A 21,402-nucleotide genomic window follows, 5' to 3' on the forward strand; every position below is an offset into this window, starting at 1 on the left:
AAATACCCAGAAGTAAAACTATTGGATTATGTGGTAGTTCTATTTTTAATTTTTTGGGGTGGCTCCATTTGGCTTTCCATAGTGGCTGTACCAATTTAAAATCCCACTGACAGTGCACAGGGTCTCTTTCCTTCACATCCTTGCCAACAATTGTCATCTTTTTGACAGTATCCATTCTGACTGGTGTGAAGTGATATCTCATTGTGATTTTGATTTGAATTTCCCTGACGTTGGTGATATGGAGCATCTTTCCATGGATCAGTTGGCCATTTGTATACCTTCTTTGTAAAAATGTCTATTCAGATCCTCTGCCCATTTTTCACTTTTTTTTATGTTGCCTTTCTTTATATATTTTAGGTTATATTTTAGGTATTAACCCCTTATCAGGGGATGTATTATTTGCAAATGTCTGTCCCAGGAGCCTCTCTGTGTATATTTTAGGTATTAACCCCTTATCAGGGGGTGTATCATTTGCAAATGTCTGTCCCGGGAGCTGAGTATGCTCTCAGCAGTTGTGAGTCACTAGACTCACACCAGGGACGGAAGCAGAGGCGAGGAGGAGTGGGACAAGGGAAAAGTTCAGGAGTTGAAGGAGAAAGTACAGGCAGGACAGAGGAGATCTCATTGTTTTCCAGTGTGGGGATGTACCGGTCCAAGACAAAGAGCCAGAAAGCCCTCATTGTTCCTCTGGCCTAAGTAGGATGCAAGAAATTGGACTCATTTCTTTGGATTCATGTGGGAAGTCCTGGCTCTGTCAGCTAAACTTCAGCTATAACCTTTCAAATCATGACTGATGGGAAAATGAGGTCTGCCCTCAACAGCTTCTCCAAGAACACGGAGTCTGCTGATTAGAAGGCAACTGGGAGCCAACAGAACCAACCTGCTCGGGACCCGGCACCTCCTTTTCCCACCCACATGATAATTTCCTGTACATCCATTCACCATCCATTCAGCCAGTCAGTCACCCATCATTAATTCATTCCAAACCCTTTGAGTGCCCACCATGTACCGTCCCTGTACCAGGCTGGGAGGATAAAAGACAAATAGCAGCCAACCCCTGACTCTCAGGAGCTCACAGTCCACACAGTTATGGCTGCCAAGCAGGGGCTCAATGTAAATATATTGAATAAATATCATAGAAACATATGAATAATTACAGTAAAGGATTACAAAGCACAGTTCCTGTCCTTCCCACTTATATGGATTATGCACCTAGAATTGCTGAATACATCAGTAGAAAAACCGAACTTTCTCTTAAGTTTGTATGCTTTTCCCTCCTTTCCTCTCTCTCTCTCTCTCTCTCTCTCTCTCTCTCTCTCTCTTTCTCTTTGACTGTGCTGAATAGCTTGTGGGATCTTAGTTCCCAGATCAGGGATCAACCCAGACCCGCAGTAGTGTAAATGCCAAAACCTAACCACTTTATTTATTTATTTTTTTCAATTTTTATTTTTACTTTATTTTACTTTACAATACTGTATTGGTTTTGCCATACATTGACATGAATCCACCACGGGTGTACATGCAATCCCAAACATGAACCCCCCTCCCACCTCCCTCCCCACAACATCCCTCTGGGTCATCCCCATGCACCAGCCCCAAGCATGCTGTATCCTGCTTCAGACATAGACTGGTGATTCGATTCTTGCATGATAGTATACATGTTTCAATGCCATTCTCCCAAATCAAAAACCTAACCACTTTAACACCAGGGAATTCCCACTTTTCTCATTTTTGTCAGTGATGAGCATGTAATTCTTTGAGGGCAAGGAGAAAAACATAATCTAATAGGTAAGGTTTGCATTAAAAAGACACCTGAAATAAATAACATTTGGTCATAAAAGACAACCTAAAGAGATAACAGTTGGGGCACAAAAATGGCAACCCAAATTAAGAACATCAAAGGATGTTAAAGTTGGAAATGAGTTTCCAAGACAGCCAGTCCAGTAACTCTAATCTATTTTGAATTGTGGAGTCCCACGTCTCAGAAAAGTGGTGAGTTTTCTCCTTAAAGAAATACAGCTGTGCACAAAGGCAGAAACATTAAACTGTGTAGTTTCCAGTGGGGGCCACAGAGTCCCTGAGTTTATTCCTCTCAAGGACCCTCCCATTCCCAGTTTAGAATTTCTGTAGAGTTCAGTGCCCTCACCTCGTTTAACAGACATAGTGGAATGACTTCTTAAAGCTCACAGTGCCAGTTAGTGAAAACATCAGGCAGTTTGATTTTGAGAAAGAACTTAAAAACCAGCTGCCTGGGTTCAAATACCGACTTCACCATGTAGAAAGGGAATGTTGCCTGCCATTCCAGTAAACAATGAATGTTTGTCCCTGCACCCTACTCCCCATCAAACCACCAGCTGTTGCAGCCACCCTCCCACACACACCCACGGTGCACCCCGAGGGGAATTCAGGATGGAGAAAAACAGGAAGCAGTCTGTGCCATGGATACTGGCCCTAGATAGTTAAGATGCATACAATTATTTCAATGAGCCCAGATTCTTACTGTACATCTTCCCATACATAGAAAAGCACTGAAATCATTCATTTGAGGTTCTGTTTTGTGTGTGTGTGTGTGTGTGGTTAATCTTTTGATGTTCAACTACATTTTGGGGGGGGGGGGTTTCTTTATTGTTTATTTTTCTTTCCCAGCAAAAACTCCTATATATCCTGACTCTTCCCTTACCTTTTTGGAATAGTTCCTCAGAGCTATCTGAGAGGCTGTCTGCCAGGCTATAGTTTTCATTAAGATCCCCCAATAAAACTTAACTTAATGATCAGCTTTTAGGTTGAGCATTTTTTTGGCCACTTGACTTTCAGTAAACCACTTCACTTCTTTATGCCTCTGTTTTCTCATCTGTAAAATGGGGATAATAGGAACCTACTTCATAAGGTTATTGTGAGGGCTAAGAGTTCATCCAAGTTAAAATTTTGAGCTGGGGTGAGCAAACTATGTATGTAAAAGGTTAGATGTTAAGTATTTTAGGCTTTGTGGGCTGAGGAGCAAAATTCAAGGCTATTTTGGAGACATCTATAGAATTATTTGGGCTTCCCTGGTGGCTTGGATAGTAAAAAATCTGCCTGCAGTGCAGGAGATGCAGGAGACACGGATTCAATTCCTGGGTCAGAAAGATCCTCTGGAGGAGGGCACAGCAGCCCACTCCAGTATTCTTGCTTGGAGAATTCCATGGACAGAGGAGCCTGGCAGGCTATAGTCCATGGGGTTGCAAAGACACGACTGTGCAACTAACATGACAATATAGAATTATTTAAAAATGTAAAATTCTTAGCTCATGTACCATACAAAAACAAATACCCACACACAAACAGGATTTGGGTCACAGATTTATAGTTTGCCAACCCTTAGCTTAGCGCAGCACCTGGTACACAGTAAGTACTCAATAAGTGCTAGCTTCTACTCTTCAGCCTAATCCAACTCAGGGCTCTTTCAGCTGCCAGGGTCTCCTCTATGGAGCATAAATGACAATGGGAAACAAGGGGCTGGGCAACCAACTCGGCCAAGACGTTTGTCACAAATGGGCCCAGGTCTCCAGGTGTGTAGAGTCTCCTGCTCCTCCCCAGTGCAGGAGACCCCATCTGAGACCCCATCCATGTCCAGCTTAAGTAGGCAAAATGGCCAACATGCTATAATTATTCTCAGGGAAGCCTTGAGTCAGATGCCACCATCATGAGGCAGAGAAAGGTAAGAGGGGCTGGAATGGGGACCACAGGCCTTGGTTTCTGGGCATTTCTGCCAGGTCAGCCACCTTCTTCCCGCACCTACCCTACATTAGAGCAGCCTTTCCTGGGGAAGCTCTAGACACAAACTCAGCCAGAGCTGGTGAGTTAGAATGGACCCCATCATCTACTTCTAATTACTTCATTTTACCAATAGGAAAACTATGGCCCAGGTTGGGGAAGTGACTTGTCCAAGATCAGATAGCTAGATTGGGATTAGAAAACTTTAGCCTTGCCTTCCAGGTCAGTGCTTTTCCCCTGCCTGCATTAGCGCTGGTTTCTGTCTTTGGCACATAATGGAAACTACCAGAGCAGTTGTCCGGTCCAGTCTTTTGGTGCTCATCAGCCCTTTGCAGACTGTATGCTCTTGTTTATAAACATTTCCTGATCTCCTTCTATGGGCCAGGCTCTCTACTGGATGCAAAAGATGAAAAAAGAGCCAGTTTCTGCTTTCGAGGACCTCAGCTCACAGTTCAGTGTGATTATTGTTACTCAATAGTTGGTTTGTGCATTTGTTCATTCAACAAACATTATTAAATATACATGTTGTATCAGGCACTGCAACAGATGCCGGGAATACAGAATTAATAAAGGCTCTACCTTCATGGAAATTATAATCTAGTATAGGAGATAAACAACAGTAATGTGCTGGTGGGCTTCCCTGGCCAAGAATCTGACTTCAATGAAGGAGACCTGGGTTCAATTCCTGGGTTGGGAAGTTCCCCTGGAGAAGGGATAGGCTACCCATTCCAGTATTCTTGGGCTTCTCTGGTGGATCACACAGTAAAGAATCTGCTTGCAATGCGGGAGACCTGGGTTCAATCCCTGGGTTGGGAAGATCCCCTGGAGGAAGGCATGGCAACCCACTCCAGTATTCTTGCCTGGAGAAAAGTCCCCATGGACAGAGGGGCCTGGTGGGCTACAGTCCATGGGGTCGCAAAGAGTCAGACACCACTGAGCGACTAAGCACAGCACAGCAGTGTGCTGGCAGATGTGTAGCAGCAGGTTCTCCAGAAAAAGAGGACCATAATCTGCAGCATTGGCTTATTTTCTTGTTGAGAATGCTCTCCTCATGACTAATTTCAAGCTACCAACCTGGCATGATGGAACACTGGTTGAGAAAGATGCACGCTATGGCTCTGGCAAGCTGGTGCAAGCCGGCTGCCACACGGCACCACGTAGACACTGAACAGGTAAGGGCCTTGAAAGGCAAGAAGCAGATGGAGGGGATGGAAAGTGATGGAGGGCATGCTGTTTTAGACAGGCTGTTCAGGGCAGCCTTTTCTGAGGGGGTGAGATTGGACCAGAGACCTCAGTGAAATGAGGAAGCCAGTTATTCAGTGAATTTTTAGGAAATGAGAATCCCAGGCAGAGGGAACAGCATTGCAAAGGCTCTGAGTCAGGACCATGTTTGGGCTGCTGGGGCAATGGTGAGAAGTCTAGTCTGCAGGGAGCACTGGTTTTATGGGAGCTCACGGAAGGGATGCTTGAATCCAACAGATACATGGGGCATTAGTAGAAGGAGAGAGTTGGTGTCAGTCTTCTTGCAGGTGACTTTGAAGGGAATCTTAAGATTAGGAGTAGGGCTTACCTGGTGGTCCAGTGGTTGAGACTCTGCATTTCCAATGCAGGGAGTGTGAGTCCAGTCCCTAATCAGGGAACTAAGATCCCACCACATGCCATGTGGTGTGGCCCAACATTTTTCTCAAAAATTAGGAGTAACTGTCACCTGAAAGGTGGGGATTTGGGCAGAGGTGCAAAGAGAAGGGAGTTGTGGGGTGAAGTAATGGTGTAGGCCAAGGCACTCAGCTACTGAGTGGGGAATGGAATAGTTCGACTGTGGGGTTCGGAGTACAGCCAAGGCTGCACAGGTGAGCGAGAGCCACAGCACAGAGGGCCTTGGGCTAATGACAGGTTTCCGCTAGGGTAAAGATGTGGATGCACTCTTAATCTGGAGAGATCGCTAAGGCTGGCGGCATTTATGAAGGATGCATTTGATGGGGAGACAGGAGTCGGCTCTGAAGGCTCCCAGTGCAGAATAAAGAGGATGAGGGCCTGATTTAGGAGAGAGAAGAAGGGATGGATCTGAAACAGTAACCTCACGTCTCTTTCATGATTTACACTAATGACTTTGGGGCATGCCATCTTTCAACGTCTTCACAGCAGCCCTGAGAGGGTGGGACACATGGGGCGGTGAGTTAAAGATGGTGGCCTGTCTTTGATACCCCTCCCTATCTCTTCCCCTTGCATCTGGGCTGGCCTCATGTCCCACTTATAACCAGTGGACTGCAGCATCAGGGGCCCAGAGGGGCTTCCAAGGCTAGGTGAGAAGCCACCTTTCCCTCTCTGCCTTGATCTCTCGGCATGCTTACTCTGGGGGAAGCCAGCTGCCATGGGAAAAGTCTGACTACCTTAAGATCGGTGTGCTGTGAAGTCCCAGCTAGCCATGCGGAGAGGCCAAATGGCAGGAGAGTTCCCCACCCAGGCCAGGAGCCAGACAGGTGAATGAAAAAGCCACTGTGGATACTGAGCCTGTCCAAACAGGATGACTCCAACCCAGGTGCCATCTGACTGCAACTGCATGAGAGCATCAGCAGGAGCCACCCACCTGAACCAAGTCAGCCGCAAACCCTAAGGGGTAAGAATTGCTGTTGTAAGCCATTGTGTTTTGGGATGATGTGCCATGCAACAATGCGTAATGAGAGCACGTGATATTATCCCCACCTGGATGGGGAACTGAGGCTGACAGAGATTAGGAGGACTGAACCAAAGTCACAAGACTGGGAAGTGGCACAGCCAGAGCTAAACCCAGTTGTGCTGACCTTTAGAACTGCTGTTTGAACTCCTTCCTGCTGTATCATTACCACCCCTCCCAAGCCCTGGGGCCAGAAAGGCCAGGGATGAAGGTGACCAGCCATCTGTGTCTTTTTGCCAGCCCAACCGGGAGGGCCACTCATGATGTTTATACAGCCTTGTTCTCTCGGGAGTAAGAGAAAGGTGTCCCCCCAGAATCTCAATGCCCTAGGGTGTCTCTTCCTAGCATGTCCCCATGTTCTCTCCATTCAAGCCCTGCTTTTAACCAGGGGCCGCATGGGAATTAAGGAACTCACATTTGCTGAGCATTATCTGACTAAGCTTCTTTTACATAGTGCTAGCTCATACAGTCTGTGCAGCAAACCTATGAGATAGGAACAGCCACTATTCGTGGGGACATGGAGGGGAAGGGCCTTGTCCAGATTTACATGAAGAGTGCGTTTCAGAGCCTGGATTCCAACCCAGGTTTGTCTCCTCTACAATTAGCACTCCATCCAGAGGAAAATGGGACTAATGTTGCAGGACAATGTGAGTCGTCACATGGTTTAGCGGGCAGGCCAGCACAGTGCCTGCTGCATTATAGATGCTTGTGCTGTCGCTCAGTCATGTCCAAGTCTTTGCAACCCCATGAACTGCAGTCTGCCAGGCTCCTCTGTCCATGGGCATTCTCCAGGCAAGAATACTGGAGTGGGTTGCCATGCCCTCCTTTAAGGCACTGACTCGATGGACGTGAGTCTGAGTGAACTCCGGGAGTTGGTGATGGACAGAGAGGCCTGGCGTGCTGCGATTCATGGGATCGCAAAGAGTCGGACACGACTGAGCGACTGAATTGAGCTGAACTGATCCCCCTTTCCTCCCTCACTCTCCTAAGTGGCTCAGTGGTAAAGAATCCGCCTGCCAATGTAGAAGACGCAGAGATGTGGGTTCAATCCCTAGGTTGGGAAGATCCCTGGAGAAGGAAATGGGAACCCACTCCAGTATTCTTGCCTGGAGAATCCCATGGACGGGGGAGCCTGGCAGGCTGCAGTCTGTAGGGTTGCTAAGAGTCGGACACAACTTAGCCACTGAGTTCACTCGCTTGCTCTCTCTCTCTCTAACCCTGCTCCATCCCAGAGAAATATATGACATACCAAAGAGCAAAAATAATCCTTGAGTAGGAAAATAATATTTATTGAGGCTATGTGTTATTGACTCAGGGATTATGTAATTTAATCCTCACAAATATGCTATGAATTAGGCACTGTTATTAAAATTCCACTCTACAAATGATGAGGTCAAGTCTCAGACAGATAAGTAAATTGCTCAAGACCATACAGCTAGTAAGTGACACTTCAGGTGGATCTTGGTCTATTTGATTTGAAGTCCATGCTCTTAAACAGTAACGGCTGCCCCAGCCCCTGAAGAGGGATTCCTGTGTCAAGTGCACGCCTGGCAGGATGCCTGCTGGACGAGGACTGGGCAGGTTGTTTAACGAGGGTACTGACCTGGGGAAGGAATGAGGTCACATTCCAGGAGGCTGAGGCAAGGCAGTACATGCATCATTTCAAAAGACCTGCTCTCTTGGGAAAAACTGACAGGGTTGGTTATCTATGCCAAATTAGAAAACTAAATACAAAAAAGGGATGTCAGGACTGAGCAAAAGACCCCAACCATCCAGGGTCAGAGGCCTAAATAGGACCAGCCACCTGGAGTCCCATGAGTCTAGGCCCCCAGGCAAAAGTTATGGGTCACAAAGAGTCCGACGTGACTGAGCAACTAAGCACACGCGCACACACACACACATGCACACACACACGATAAACAGAAGAGCCCTGCTTGTTGATACTCAAGGACCATAGTAGGCAAGTTCCGGCACTGTCCGAAAGCCTCTTCATATGGTGCCTACAGAAGCCACAGACTGAATCTCCATCTGTTTCACCCCAGCTGATGGGCCTGAGAGAATGATGGTAACACCGTCTTCCTTTCTAGGTAGGTATCGGGAGTCCCCTGAGTCATGAGGAGAACCTCTTGGAGATGCCAGTTGAGAATCTTTCATGGGTATATAGCCTCTTTTTCTTGCTCACTGGATGGGAAAGCAGGTATGTGTCCTGATTGCCATTGGCAACCACTGTATGAACACAAGGGGAACCAGACTTAGAAGGACAGAGGGGAGAAATGGAAAGAAACTAGGACCAAAATAGCATCATCAGATTTCTGAATCATCCAGCCCTGAAGCCCACCCTATTGCTGGATATCTACTATGTGAGCTAATTCATTTGCTTCTAGCTTAAGCCAGTGTGGGCACGATTTGTAGCTGCCCAAGGCAGCCTAAATAATGCTATAGTGATTTTCTCCGAGATATGGACATTGGGTTGGTAAGTTTGATTTCTTCCATTCCAGTTCATCCTGAGAGCAACCTAGCTCACTTGCCGCATTTAAAACCCTAGAATGGAGAATGGGTGAGAAACCATTTTGATCCAGCTGTCATTTAAACCATAAATTTGACTAACTACATAAAATCCATGAAAGCTACGCTTCTAAACTATAAAACAGTGCTACAAATGAATATTAATAGCAATAATTATAAGAGGGATAATGAATATCATTGAGTTACAATATGCCAAGCATTGTTTTAAATGTTATTTAACTCCCACAGCAATTCCATGTAGTTAGAGATATTTTAATCTCCATTTTACAGAGTGGAAGCTGAGACAGGGAGAAATGAGGTTAATTTTCCTAGGTCACACAGAAGCAAGTGGTAGAATTGGAATTTAAACTGAGAAAGTCTGATTTCAGAGCACTGCCTCTCAATCACTATTCTAAACCAAGAAAATAATAGCACTGAAAGAAAAAATAAAAGCTTTTGTAAGGAATCCCCTGGCAATCCAGTACTTAGGGCTTCAAGCTTCTACTACAAGCGGCACAAGTTCAGTCTCTGGTCAGGGAACTAAGACCCTGCAAGCTGCATGGACAGCTGCTTTTTAAAAGTGGCCTCCAAGTTCTTTGACACACCTCCCATCCAAAAGTGATGCTCCACGGCCCCTCTCCTTGCTTCTGGTCTCTGAAACTGCCTGACTCATAGGGTATAGATGAGACACGCCCCATGCCTTCTGAAGCTTGAGCCTTTGCCTCACTCTTGGAAACCAGAGGTCATATGGTGAGGAAGCCTGGTTACACAGAGGAGTGTGTTCTGGCGGAAAGCCCAGTGGAGGTGTTAGCCAACAGTCAGTATAAAAGCTGACTCCAGGTGCAGCCGCCATCTCAATGGAACCGCAGAAATCCGAGATCAGAAGCACTGAGCAAGAAACACCTCACACCTCACTGATCCCTGTCAAACCCCAAAACCACAAGCGATAGGAATAAAATATGAAATAATTGTTTTTTTAAAAAAGGTTTTGTAGAGTTGTTAGTAAGGAAGGAAGATTCATAGGTGGGCTGGATTGGCGAGGTGAAAAGATCAATCATGAAACCAGGGGAGGAAGAAGCACAGGTAAATTCTCAGCATCTTACATGTTCATTGATGTTTTATAAGTAACTGCTGCTACTGCTGCTGCTGCTAAGTCGCTTCAGTCGTGTCCGACTCTGTGCGACCCCATGGACGGCAGCCCACCAGGCTCCCCTATCCTTGGGATTCTCCAGGCAAGAACACTGGAGTGGGTTGCCAGTTCCTTCTCCAATGCATGAAAGTGAGAAGTAAAAGTGAAGTCACTCAGTAGTGTCCGACTCTTCGCTACCCCATGGACTGCAGCCTACAAGGTTCCTCCGTCCATGGGATTTTCCAGGCAAGAGTACTGGAGTGGGTTGCCATTGCTTTCTCCTTATAAGTAGCTATGTTACATATTCACATAGACACATACACACACACGCTATGGATTTCTTATTAATACCTCTTTCCCACATGACTGCAATCTAGCAAACTTTAGTTCTTCTGACTATGGTAGTGTATCTTTGGAGGAAGAGTAACCTAGACAACAGGTGTCAAAACCAAGCTTCACAGCATAAGGCTCCCCCTTGACTAGCCCAACCTCCCTTGTTCTTTCCTCCCCCTGGTCTGTCACTGAACTCACTGTGCCAATAATTTCAGTGGCAAAGTCAGTTCTTTGGAGCAAGAGGCAGAAGGGCTGGAAGTCCTGGAGTGAGCTTTGCATTCATTTGAGACAAGATTTTGGTCCATCCAATGTCATTGATTCCTCTCTGCAAGGAAAGGAGCTTCTCACACACTGATGTGCCAGAACCTTGGCTTTACTGTGGCAAACACATAGCTCCCGGGCAGGCTCTTTCTTCAGAGAAGTATGACCTTGCAGTATTATGGCTAGACTATGGCTACAGTATTACAGGCCCAATCCTTATGGGGGAACATGTTGTCAAGGCAAATCCTTTGAGAAGTCAATCTGTGTTCCAAAGAGACCTGTCCAGGAGCTATATGGGAAATGTTCCTTCTCTGAGATTCAGCTTGTTCTGAGAACTAGACAGTGGCAACCTCTGCAAAAGACCATTTTGCACCGTTTAAACTCCCAAGCATCTGATTATCTCCAGCCTCCTCAAAGTCAGGTACTCCAGGGATCATGTCCTTATTGGAGACAGATACCCATGAATGCCTTTTCATACTGTTCACAGGGTTCTCAAGGCAAGAATGAAGTGGTTTGTATTCCCTTCTAGAGTGGACCACGTTTTGTCAGAACTCTCCACAATGACCCATCCATCTTGGGTGGCCCTCCATGGCATGGTTTATAGTTTTATTGAGTTACACAAGACTGTGAGCCATGTGATCAATTTGGTTAGTTTTCTGTGATTGTGGTTTTTATTCTGTCTGCCCTCTGATGGAGAAGGATAAGAGACTTGTGCAAGCTTTCTGATGGGAGGGACTGGCTGTGGGGAAAACTAGGTCTTGCTCCGGTGGGCAAGGTCATGCTCAGTAAATCTTTATTCCAATATTCTGCTGATGGATGGGGCTGTGTTCCCTCCCTGTAGTTTGGCCTGAAGTCAAATTGTGATAGGGGTAATGGTGGTAATGGCGATCTCCTTCAAAAGGACTTATGCTAGCATGCCACGGCTCCCCGGCCTGTTGTAGTCAGTGCCCTGACCCTGTGGCAGACCGCTATCAACCCACGCCTCCACTAGAGACTCCCGGACACTCACAATCAAGTCTGGCTGAGTCTATTGTGGGGTCACTGCTCCTTTCTTCCTCCTGGTGCACTCAAGGTTTTGTGCCCTCCAAGGGTCTGTTTCCTCAGTCCTGTAGAAGTTCTATAATCAAATCCCACTGGCCTTCAAGTCAAATTCCCTGGAGTTTCTCTGTCCCTTTGCTGGATCCCCAGGTTGAGAAATCTGCTGTGGGCCCTAGAACTTTTGCAGCTATGCAAGAACTTCTTTGGTATAACTGTTCTCCAGTTTGTGGGTCATCTGCTTGGCGGTTCTATGGTGGGACTAATGGTGACCTCCTCTAAGAGGACTTTTGCCACACACCGTGCCTCCCAGGTCTGCTGCATCCAGAGCCGCTGTCCCCAAGACAGGCCACTGCTGACCCGTGCCTCCACTGGAGACACTCAAACACTCACAGGCAGGTCTGTCTCAGTCTCTTATGAAGGTCACTGATCCTTTCCCAGTGTCCTGGTGTACCCAAGGCATTTTTTGTTTGCACCCTCTGAGTATCCCTGGTGGGTATGAGGTTTCATTCTAAATAAGTTTGCACCCCTCCTACCATCTTATTGGGGCTTCTTCTTTGTCCTTGGATGCAGGGTATCTTTTTGTGGTGAGATCCAACATTCTCCTGTCAATGGTTGTTCAACAGCTTGCTCCTTGGAAGAAGAGCTAAGACAAACCTCAGTTCAGTTCGGTTGCTCAGTCGTGTCCAACTCTTTGCGACAAACCTAAACAGCATATTAAAAAGCAGAGACATTACATTGCTGACAAAGGTCTGCATAGTCAAAGCTATGGTTTTTCCGGTAGTCATATATGGATGTGAGAGCTGGACCATAAAGAAGGCTAAGCATTGAAGAACTGATTCTTTCAAACTGTGGTGTTGGAGAAGACTCTTCAGAGTCCCTTGGAAAGCAAGGAGATCAAACCAGTCAATCCTAAAGGAAATCAATCCTGAATATTTGTTGGAAGGGCTGATACTGAAGCTGAAGTTCCAATACTTTGGCCCCCTGATGTGAAGAGCCGACTCATTTGAAAAGACCCTAAGGCTGGGAGAGAGTGAAGGCAGGAGAAGAAGGAGGCGACAGAGGACGAGATGGTTGGATGGTATCACTGACTCAATGGACATGCATTTGAGCAAGCTCTGGGAGATGGTGAAGAAGATGGTGATGGAGAAGGGAAGCCTGGCGTGCTGCAGTGCATGGGGTTGCGGAGAGTCGGACATGACTGAGCGATGGAACAACCAATTAATGGGAAATGCTGTTCTCTTAGGAGAATCTGGTTCTATTCAAGGTTGCTGAAGATTATTTGGAGTGTGATGGAATTTTCTAGATGTTATTCAGGCCTGCTGTATTTTATATTTATCAATGTATTCACTCTTGCAAAATAAACTACAGGAGTCTGAAACTGCCTACCATGTCAGAGGAACTCTCCTCCAGCTGATGTCTGTACTTGCCTGGTTACAAGCTCTCCCACAGTGTTTATCCCCAGCCTGTCCTTTGTGCATTCATTTCTTTATTTTTTCAGTTCATTCATTAGTTTCCTACAAAGAGACTAAATAATGCCACACATGGAGCAAGCTATTGAGGGTACAAGGGTCAGCCAGATAGATGTAGTGTCAGCCATCATGGAGCTTAGCTGGAAAGACAGACAAGTTCTTGGAGAAGGAGTATGGTGAATGTATCATTTACGATGGAAAATTACAAAGCAATAAGGATATTATCAGCAGTAGAGATGAGATGGGGGTCAGGGAATGCCTGCTTAAGTAAGTGAAGTCTAACCTCAAACCTGAAAGACGAGTATTACTGGGCCATGGTGCCACACTGAACTTGAGACTTGACATGTCCCAGAGTTAGACCCTGAGAAGCAAGGCACAAACTATTCTGCACTATTGTCCCTAAGTCTCTCTCACAAAACCCTTACTTTAAGAATTCAGTCCTCAGAATGTGTTTTCTTTTTCTCCCTCTGTATCAATTGCCCCTAAACTCTCATGCCAGAAGAATTTTCCATTACCCATTTGTTTCTAGGAGAATATCCTTTTATTTCTTTTTTTTTAATTTTTATTTTTACTTTATTTTACTTTACAATACTGTATTGGTTTTGCCATACACTGACATGAATCCACCACGGGTGTACATGCGTTCCCGAACATGAACCCCCCTCCCACCTCCCTCCCCATAACATCTTTTTAAAAAATCATTTGTTATATATTTTTGGTTGTGCTGGGTCTTTGTTGCTGCTCCTGGGCTTTCTCTAGTTGTGACACACAGGGGCTACTCTTCACTGTGGTGCGCAGGCTTCTCCCAGCGGCAGCTTCTGTTGCTGCGAAGCACAGGCTCTAGGCTCGCATGCTTCTCTAGTTGCGGCACGGGGGCTCAGTAGTTGTGACACACAGCTTAGTTGCTCCTCGGCATGTGGAATCCTCCCAGACCAGGGACTGAACCTGTGTTCCCTGCACTGGCGGGCAGATTCTTACCCACTGTACCACCAGGGAAGTCCTCCCTTTATTTCTAGTCTCTCTCTCTCTTTTTTCTTTTGTACTCTATAGCCTTTTATGTTTCAGGTGGTTTCCTCTTTCATTTAATCTGGGCAACAAGCACCACCATCCAACCATATGGTGTAGGAAGGAATATGGGCAATTCAAGAGAAAGGAAATGACACTGGAGATAGTCTATTTATGATGGATGGATATTAGATGATTTGTCCCATATCATCAGGTCTTCACAGAGAGAGCTGAGGACTGTGAGTCAGATCTTCTGACCACTCTTTTCATTCTGCCTTTTGGTTGACAATCTAGTTTCCTAACTTCCCAGCTTTTCCAAATCCCATTTACCCTGGAAAGCTTTCTCAGAAGATAATTATGTGCCTTTGGAATGCTGAGCTGTTCAGATGTAAGGATGCACTTTCCAAAGTGCATAGAGTTGTAATTTGTCCTGTGGGTTTCCCAGTGCCCAGTGGGCTGTACAGCAAGTTAATTAAAAGCCATCTTGCAATTACAGAAAATGACAAGGGAGCAGCTTGATCAGATTTTTACTGTGGAATTCTATTCTTTACAATTTTTGCCCCAAAGTTCTGCTTTTATTCTTAACTCGATTCCCTCTCCTCTGAAATCCTGATGCCTGAATTCAAAGACTCAGTCAACATAGGATGTCTAGTTAGAATGTCAAATCTAACATGTCCAAAATGAACCTTCTCTCCTAGTCTTCTCCATCTGGCAGTACATTCTTCCAAATCTTGGGATCATTCACGACTCTACTGTTTCTCTCATACCTCACATTCACTTGACCAGCAAATTGCGTCTCCTGTATCTCTGTAATATCTTCTGGACCACCTGAGCTTCTCACCTCCTCTGTGAAAATAAGAGGGCAACCTCACTAAAACGGAGTCAGGAGGCCAGAAGGAGGCACTCTCACACACGTACCACTTGGTATCAGTACAGAACTCAATAGGAAGAGACAGATCTTGGGACTTCTCCCATTGTTCTGTGGTTAAAAATCCACCATGCAATGCAGGGCACATGGATTCAATTCCTGGTAGGGGGGAATGAAGATTCCACACGCTGTGGAGCAGCTAAGGCCACACACCACAGTTAGAGAGTCTGCATAATGGAAAGTCCCAGTGACACAACAAAGATCCCATGGGTGGCAACTGAAACCCAACACAGTCAAATAACTATTTATTAAAAAAAAAGAGAGAGAGGCATTTCTTGCATCTCCAACAGGAAGTGACACTACTCTACAACTGGCAGCAGGAAGGAAAAAGATTTTCTCCTTACCTGTCAGTAGCTCAGCCAATGAGACTATCGTTACTCATCCAATGAAAAGCTATTATACTTTGACATAAAGTCCAAACAAAGGATTTTTTGTTTATAACAGCCCCTCCCATTTCCCCCTCCTCCTCAATAAAAGAATTTCCTCTCCTTTGCTTTACTGGACTTGCATGTGGTTTGCCATAGTTGCGTGTCCTCGATTGCAGTGCTTTGATGCTCCCAAATAAACCAGTTTTGCTGGTAAAATAACTGACTGCTTTATTGTTTCAGGTTAACACCTCCAAGCCTACTACCTTTCTCCAAACCACCATTACCTTTACCTGGACTATTTCAAAATCTTCTAACTCATCTCTCTGTTCCCATTTTTGCCCACTGCATTAGGTAGTATCAAAGGGGAGCAGTTAGTCACCGCCAAATATGCCCCTTTGGCATATGGATTATTTTAGGCTGGTTATTCTTAGGAAATTGCAGACTTACGAGAAGCTCTGAAAACCAAGTAAAAGTTAGCCATTTTATAAAAGACATCTACATTTACAAGGACATTTTGCATTTGTAAGGTTGTTCTGTTTTTAATTCTTGTCTGCACTGGGTCTTGGTTGCTGTGTGTAGGCTTTTCTCTAGTTGCAGCGAGGTGGGGGGCTACTTTTCCGTGCGGGTGCTTGGGTTTCTCCTGGTCGTGGCTTCTCTTGTTGTGGAGCATGGGCTCTGGGCACATGGGATCCGGTAGTCATAGCACGTGGGCTCAGTAGTTGTGGCACGTGGGCTTAGGATGGGTCTTCCTGGACCAGAGAGCAAACCCATGTCCTCTGCACTGGCAGGCCGATTCTTAACCACTGGACCACCAGAACAGTCCTCCCCTAACATCTGTCTGTAGCTGAAGATGGTATTTAAGGTGATGGCTTGGGCCATTTCAATGAGATTTTACTCAGTTTTCCCGGGTTTCTCCTATGTATGCAGGAAATGTACGTTTTACTAAACTTTCTTTTTCTTCTGTTGATCTGTCGTTTTATTACAGGGGGTATCTCAGATAAGAACCTAAAAGGGTAGAGAGAAAATAATTTTTCCTCCTCCACAGTTTATATATATGGTATATGGTTAGTATATAGATACACATGTATAGTACAGAGTTGGTATGTGTATATACCTTTAATTACTCTAACAGAGACCCAAATAAACAGTGGCTTAAACAAGCCAAGGCTTTGTTTGTCACTCATGTAGCTATCTGGGTGGATGCAGTCCCGGCTTTGTATGACAACCAGGCTCCTTGTTTTTGTGGCTCCACCCTCCATAGGGTATTTCCTTTGAGCAGCATAGCTCACCACCCTGTTCACTTTCGGTTCCTCCACCTGGGAGGAAAAAAATGGAGAAGAAGAGGACACACCTCTTTTCTTTAACTGTGGGACCCACACATTGTGCCCACTTTGAATTAATGCATCAGTCAGAATTGATTCAAACCTAGCCACACCTAGCTAACTGGGAAAACATTTGTTCTGCTCAGCCAGGTGTCCAGTTGCAATCAGAGCTCTGATGCTATAGAAAGATTGAGAGGATATTGGGATTTCTGTCATACACATACCCCTATGATCTGTTTTCCCTACAGCGGCCAAAAATGAACATGGTAGAGCAGAGATCAAGGCGTGTCACCCAATGAATGACATCATGACACTCAACAAATATTTTAGTGATTCACTTAGTAAATATCAGGCCTGGAATCATAGTCTATGTTAGTTGGAAAGAACCTCATAATATTCATCACAGTGGTTTTCAAAATTATTTTAGACCAAAGAGTCTGTTCCTATGTGTGTGTATTTAGAGAAAGTCACATGAGGAAGCTTGTAGGTAAAGTGGATTAAAAATCATGGTGCTCTGGATAAAATCAGGGACAGCACAAAGATCTGTGTGCTTTCTCTTTTCCATCTCAGCTCAAATCCTGTTGCAGATGCAGACTGACATCCCCAAAGCTCTTCTGACCACAGTTTGAAAACAACTGATTCCAGCAGAAAACCTTCCTTTTCCAGATGAAGAAACTGAGACCCAGGGAACCACAGGAATTACCGGTGAGGGTGGCGTGGAGTTGAGCGCTTCACACACTGAGCTCACTTCACCCAAGTCTGCCAGGGAGTGACAGCTGAGGCTGGAGGCCAGAGATGCTTGTTTTAGGCTCCCGGCTCCTCAGCTGTAGTGAAGAGAGATTTCTGTGCTCAGAGGAAAGCCTGCCTAAGTCAGGACTGGCTGATCTCCTGGGAGCACACGGGTTCATGCAGGGATTCCACAAGGTTGCTACTTGCCATAACCTCATGCCCTCTTTAAAAAAAACACATCCTGTATCCATGTCTCAGAACCTCCAAACTGCCACTGTGGTTTTCTTTTAGGGGGAAGAGGTAAAGAGACATGAAAATACACTCACAACCTGAGAGTAGAGAGTTATTTTATTTGGTGGGCATGTTTAGGACTCAGCCTGGGAGACAGCATCTCAGGAGCTCTAAGAAAACTGCTCCAAGGAGTCAGGAGGGGAAGTCAGGCTTTATACAAGTTTGCAACAAAGGGAGCAGACAGTCTGAACATCAAAGATCAGGTATCAAGTTGAGGAATTTAGCATTCTATGTATGGGAAGATCCAAGCCTCTGGGCTCACTGAATTCATTCCCTTCATAGGCACTTCAGCTCAGTTCAGTTCAGTTCAGTCACCCAGTCGTGTCCGACTCTTTGCAACCCCATGGACTGCAGCACACCAGGCCTCCCTGTCCGTCACCAACTCCCAGAGTTTACTCAAACTCATGTCCACTGAGTCAGTGATGCCATCCAACCATCTTATCTTCTGCCATCCCCTTCTCCTCCCGCCTTCAATCTTTCCGTGCATCAGGGTCTTTTCAAATGAGTCAGTTCTTCGCATTAGGTGGCCAAAGTATTGGAGCTTCAGCTTCAGTATCAGTCCTTCCAGTGAAAATTCAGGACTGATTTCTTTTGGGATGGACTGGTTGGATAGCACTTCAGCTTTGGGGCGTCATATCCTGTTTCCTTGTTCACCTTAAGGAGTGGCAGACAGCTACTTCTTGCATTCCCCAGAGCTCCTCAGCAGTCACTTTTGGGGGTGGCAGCATCTGCTGGGTCACAGTTTAGGGAGCCCTCATTCATATTTGAAGGCCAGACATCACTGATGGCTATGACATTTCTTATTTATTGACATGGCAGGAGATATTTTCATTTTACAGATGGGAATCTTGAAAGGACTTCTTTTCTTGATCTAAACTAGCCCTGAAAGCTTGGGCAAGTTATTGACTCTGATAATAAAACCTACTTTAAAGAGTTGCTGTGAAGCTCAGAATGTGATGGGGTCTGCAGACACAGTAGAGATAAGGATGCAGTTGTTTTTCTGCATGAACAGCAGCTATGAAGGAAGCTTGGGATAACTTAGAGACAGTGTAGCACAGGACCTCTCAAATGTAAAGGCATTCGAATCACCTGAGGATCTCACTAAAAGGTAGATTCTGGCAAGGAAATTGGGGGCAGGACTTGAGATTACTTTTTTCCCCCTTACTTTTTGGCCCCGCCCATGGCTTGAGGGGGATCCTAACTCTATGATGGAACCCTTGCTCCCTACAGTGCAAGCAAGGTGTCCCAACCACCAGTCACCAGGGAGGGCCCTAGATCCCTCCTTTTTAACAAACTTCCAGGTGAGGCTGTTAGTCACTCAGTCATGTCGGACTCTCTTTGCGACCCCATGGACTGTAGCCCACCAGGCTCCTCTGTCCACGGGATTTCCCAGGCAAGAACACTGGAGTGGGTAGCCACTCCCTTCTTCAGGGGATCTTCCAGCCGAGGGGTTCAAGGTGGGTCTCCTGCATTGCAGGCAGATTCCTTACTGTCTGAGCCACCAGAGAAAAGAGACCCCATGTGTGCAGGGGTCAGGCCAGCCTGAATTCCGGCTTCTCCACCACCCTCAGCTGTGGGCCTTGAGCAGGGCCAAGAGCTTTTTGTAAATGAGTGAACATTATCAGCTTTGCACCCATTCCTCCAAAAACCCAGGATCACCTCCTTCCTCCCTGCAGAACAGAAGACAAAGCACGTCCGGTGTGGAGCGGGGCCCAGCAGAGTGGGTACGTGATCCTGTCACCTTTTCTCAGTATGCCTCCTCCACCAGCCCCAGATCCTGCTCAGTTTCTCCTGCCACCTGTTTGGTTTGGTTTGGTTTCAGTATCCTCCCTTCACTTCTCTGGAAAAGAGATAATGCTTGGCTTTCAGGTTTGTTGGGAGGATTAAAGGCGATCTCTGGTGTTCTCGGAAGCAGTTCCACCTGGCCCCGACCACCTCATCGCTCTCTGTCCTCTCCCAGCCTAGGGTTTGTCTTTTGCTCTCTATCACAGGACCCCAGTGTCACCTCCCTCAAAGAGAGCATGCCTCCCCGACCCCTTAGGCATTCCTTTCAGGCTCAGAGAAGGGCAAAGCACTGCGTACTAAGTTACCTCAGTCATGTCCGACTCTTTGTGACCTTATGGACTGCAGCCCACCAGGCTCCTCTGTCCGTGGGATTCTCTAGGCAAGCATACTGGAGCGGTTGCCACGCCCTCCTCCAGGGAATCTTCCTGACCCAGGTATCAAATCTGAATCTCTTATGTCTCCTGCATTGGCAGGCGGGTTCTTTACCACTAGAGCCACCTGAGTCCCTGTCTACACCAAGGGTGTCCTGCCTTCTATCCCGCAAGGAGGAAGTAGCTGAATCCCTGGGCATTTTTTCCAAGCTCAGACACAGGCAAGACCCTGGGCTGGACCAAAACAACACTGAGAGTGGAACCAAGCTCCTGAAGGGTGGAGATGAACCATCAGCCTGCTTCCTGCCGGAGGCATGGCCATCAGATCCCCCAGATAACCTGGGACCTGTGTGCTGGCTGGGACGCTCACCTCCTGTCCTGTGTCTGCCCAGACCTGTGATGGGGGTGTTATTTTCACCCTTGGTAGGTGACTAAACCGAGGCTACGCCCAGAAACCCACAGCTCAGCAGTGGCAAGACTCAAGCCCAGGCCCTGGAGGTTTTATCTCCGTCCTAGAAATAAGCTTTTTATCTTAGAGCAGGGGCCCCCAACCTCCGGGTTGCAGACCAGTACCACCTGTCAGATCAGTGGAGGCATTAGATTAGCGATAAAGTGTGCAATAAATGTAATGTGCTTGAATCATCCAGAAACCATCCCCACCTCCCCTCTCCCATCCGTGGAAAAATTGCCTTCATAAAACTGGTCCCTGGTGCTAAAAAAGGTTGGGAACTATTGAAAGATGCAGTCTGTCCTGTGGTTCTGGTAATCTGTGGATTTGCTTACGTGTTTTACTGGAGGCAGGAATGATCTGAGTTTGGAGGTAAAGCAAAGCTTTGGAGGACACATCCTGGTTTGAATCTCAGCCCTGAGCTGGTAACCGTGGCCTAAACTACCTCCTCTACAAAGTGGAATTAAAAACAAAAATTGCCTACCTCATAGTGTTTCTGTGAGGATTAGTTGTGTTGATGTACCTATCCCAGGACCTAGCACATAATAAGCACCTAAACACATCTCAACCATAATTAGTGATAGTACAATTGAATCCAAGTTCTCTCTACCACCTCCATGATTTGCAATCTCAGGTAAGTGACTTGGCCAATATGAACCTTGGGTTCATCTTGTGTAAAATGGGAATAATATCTACCTCTCTCTGCCTTTGTACAGATTGCATAATCCGACATAAGCAAAAGGGTCTAGAAAAGTGCTTGATACTGTCAACAGAAAAAGAATCATCAGTGAGTCAATCAAAGAAAGGGAAAATTTCATTTTTGAGGATTATAATGTAGGAGACAGTCTTTCAGAAAGCTTTGAGCACCGTTCTGCCCATAGAGGTCAAAGCACAGTTATGTAAGTTTTTGAGACAAAGGATTATACATCAGATGACATATTGCCAGTTTATGCAGTCCAGATCAGCATGCAGGAAGTGATCCCGGGTCATCAT

This window comes from Capra hircus, chromosome 3, assembly GCF_001704415.2.
Source record: "Capra hircus breed San Clemente chromosome 3, ASM170441v1, whole genome shotgun sequence".
NCBI lineage: Eukaryota > Metazoa > Chordata > Mammalia > Artiodactyla > Bovidae > Capra > Capra hircus.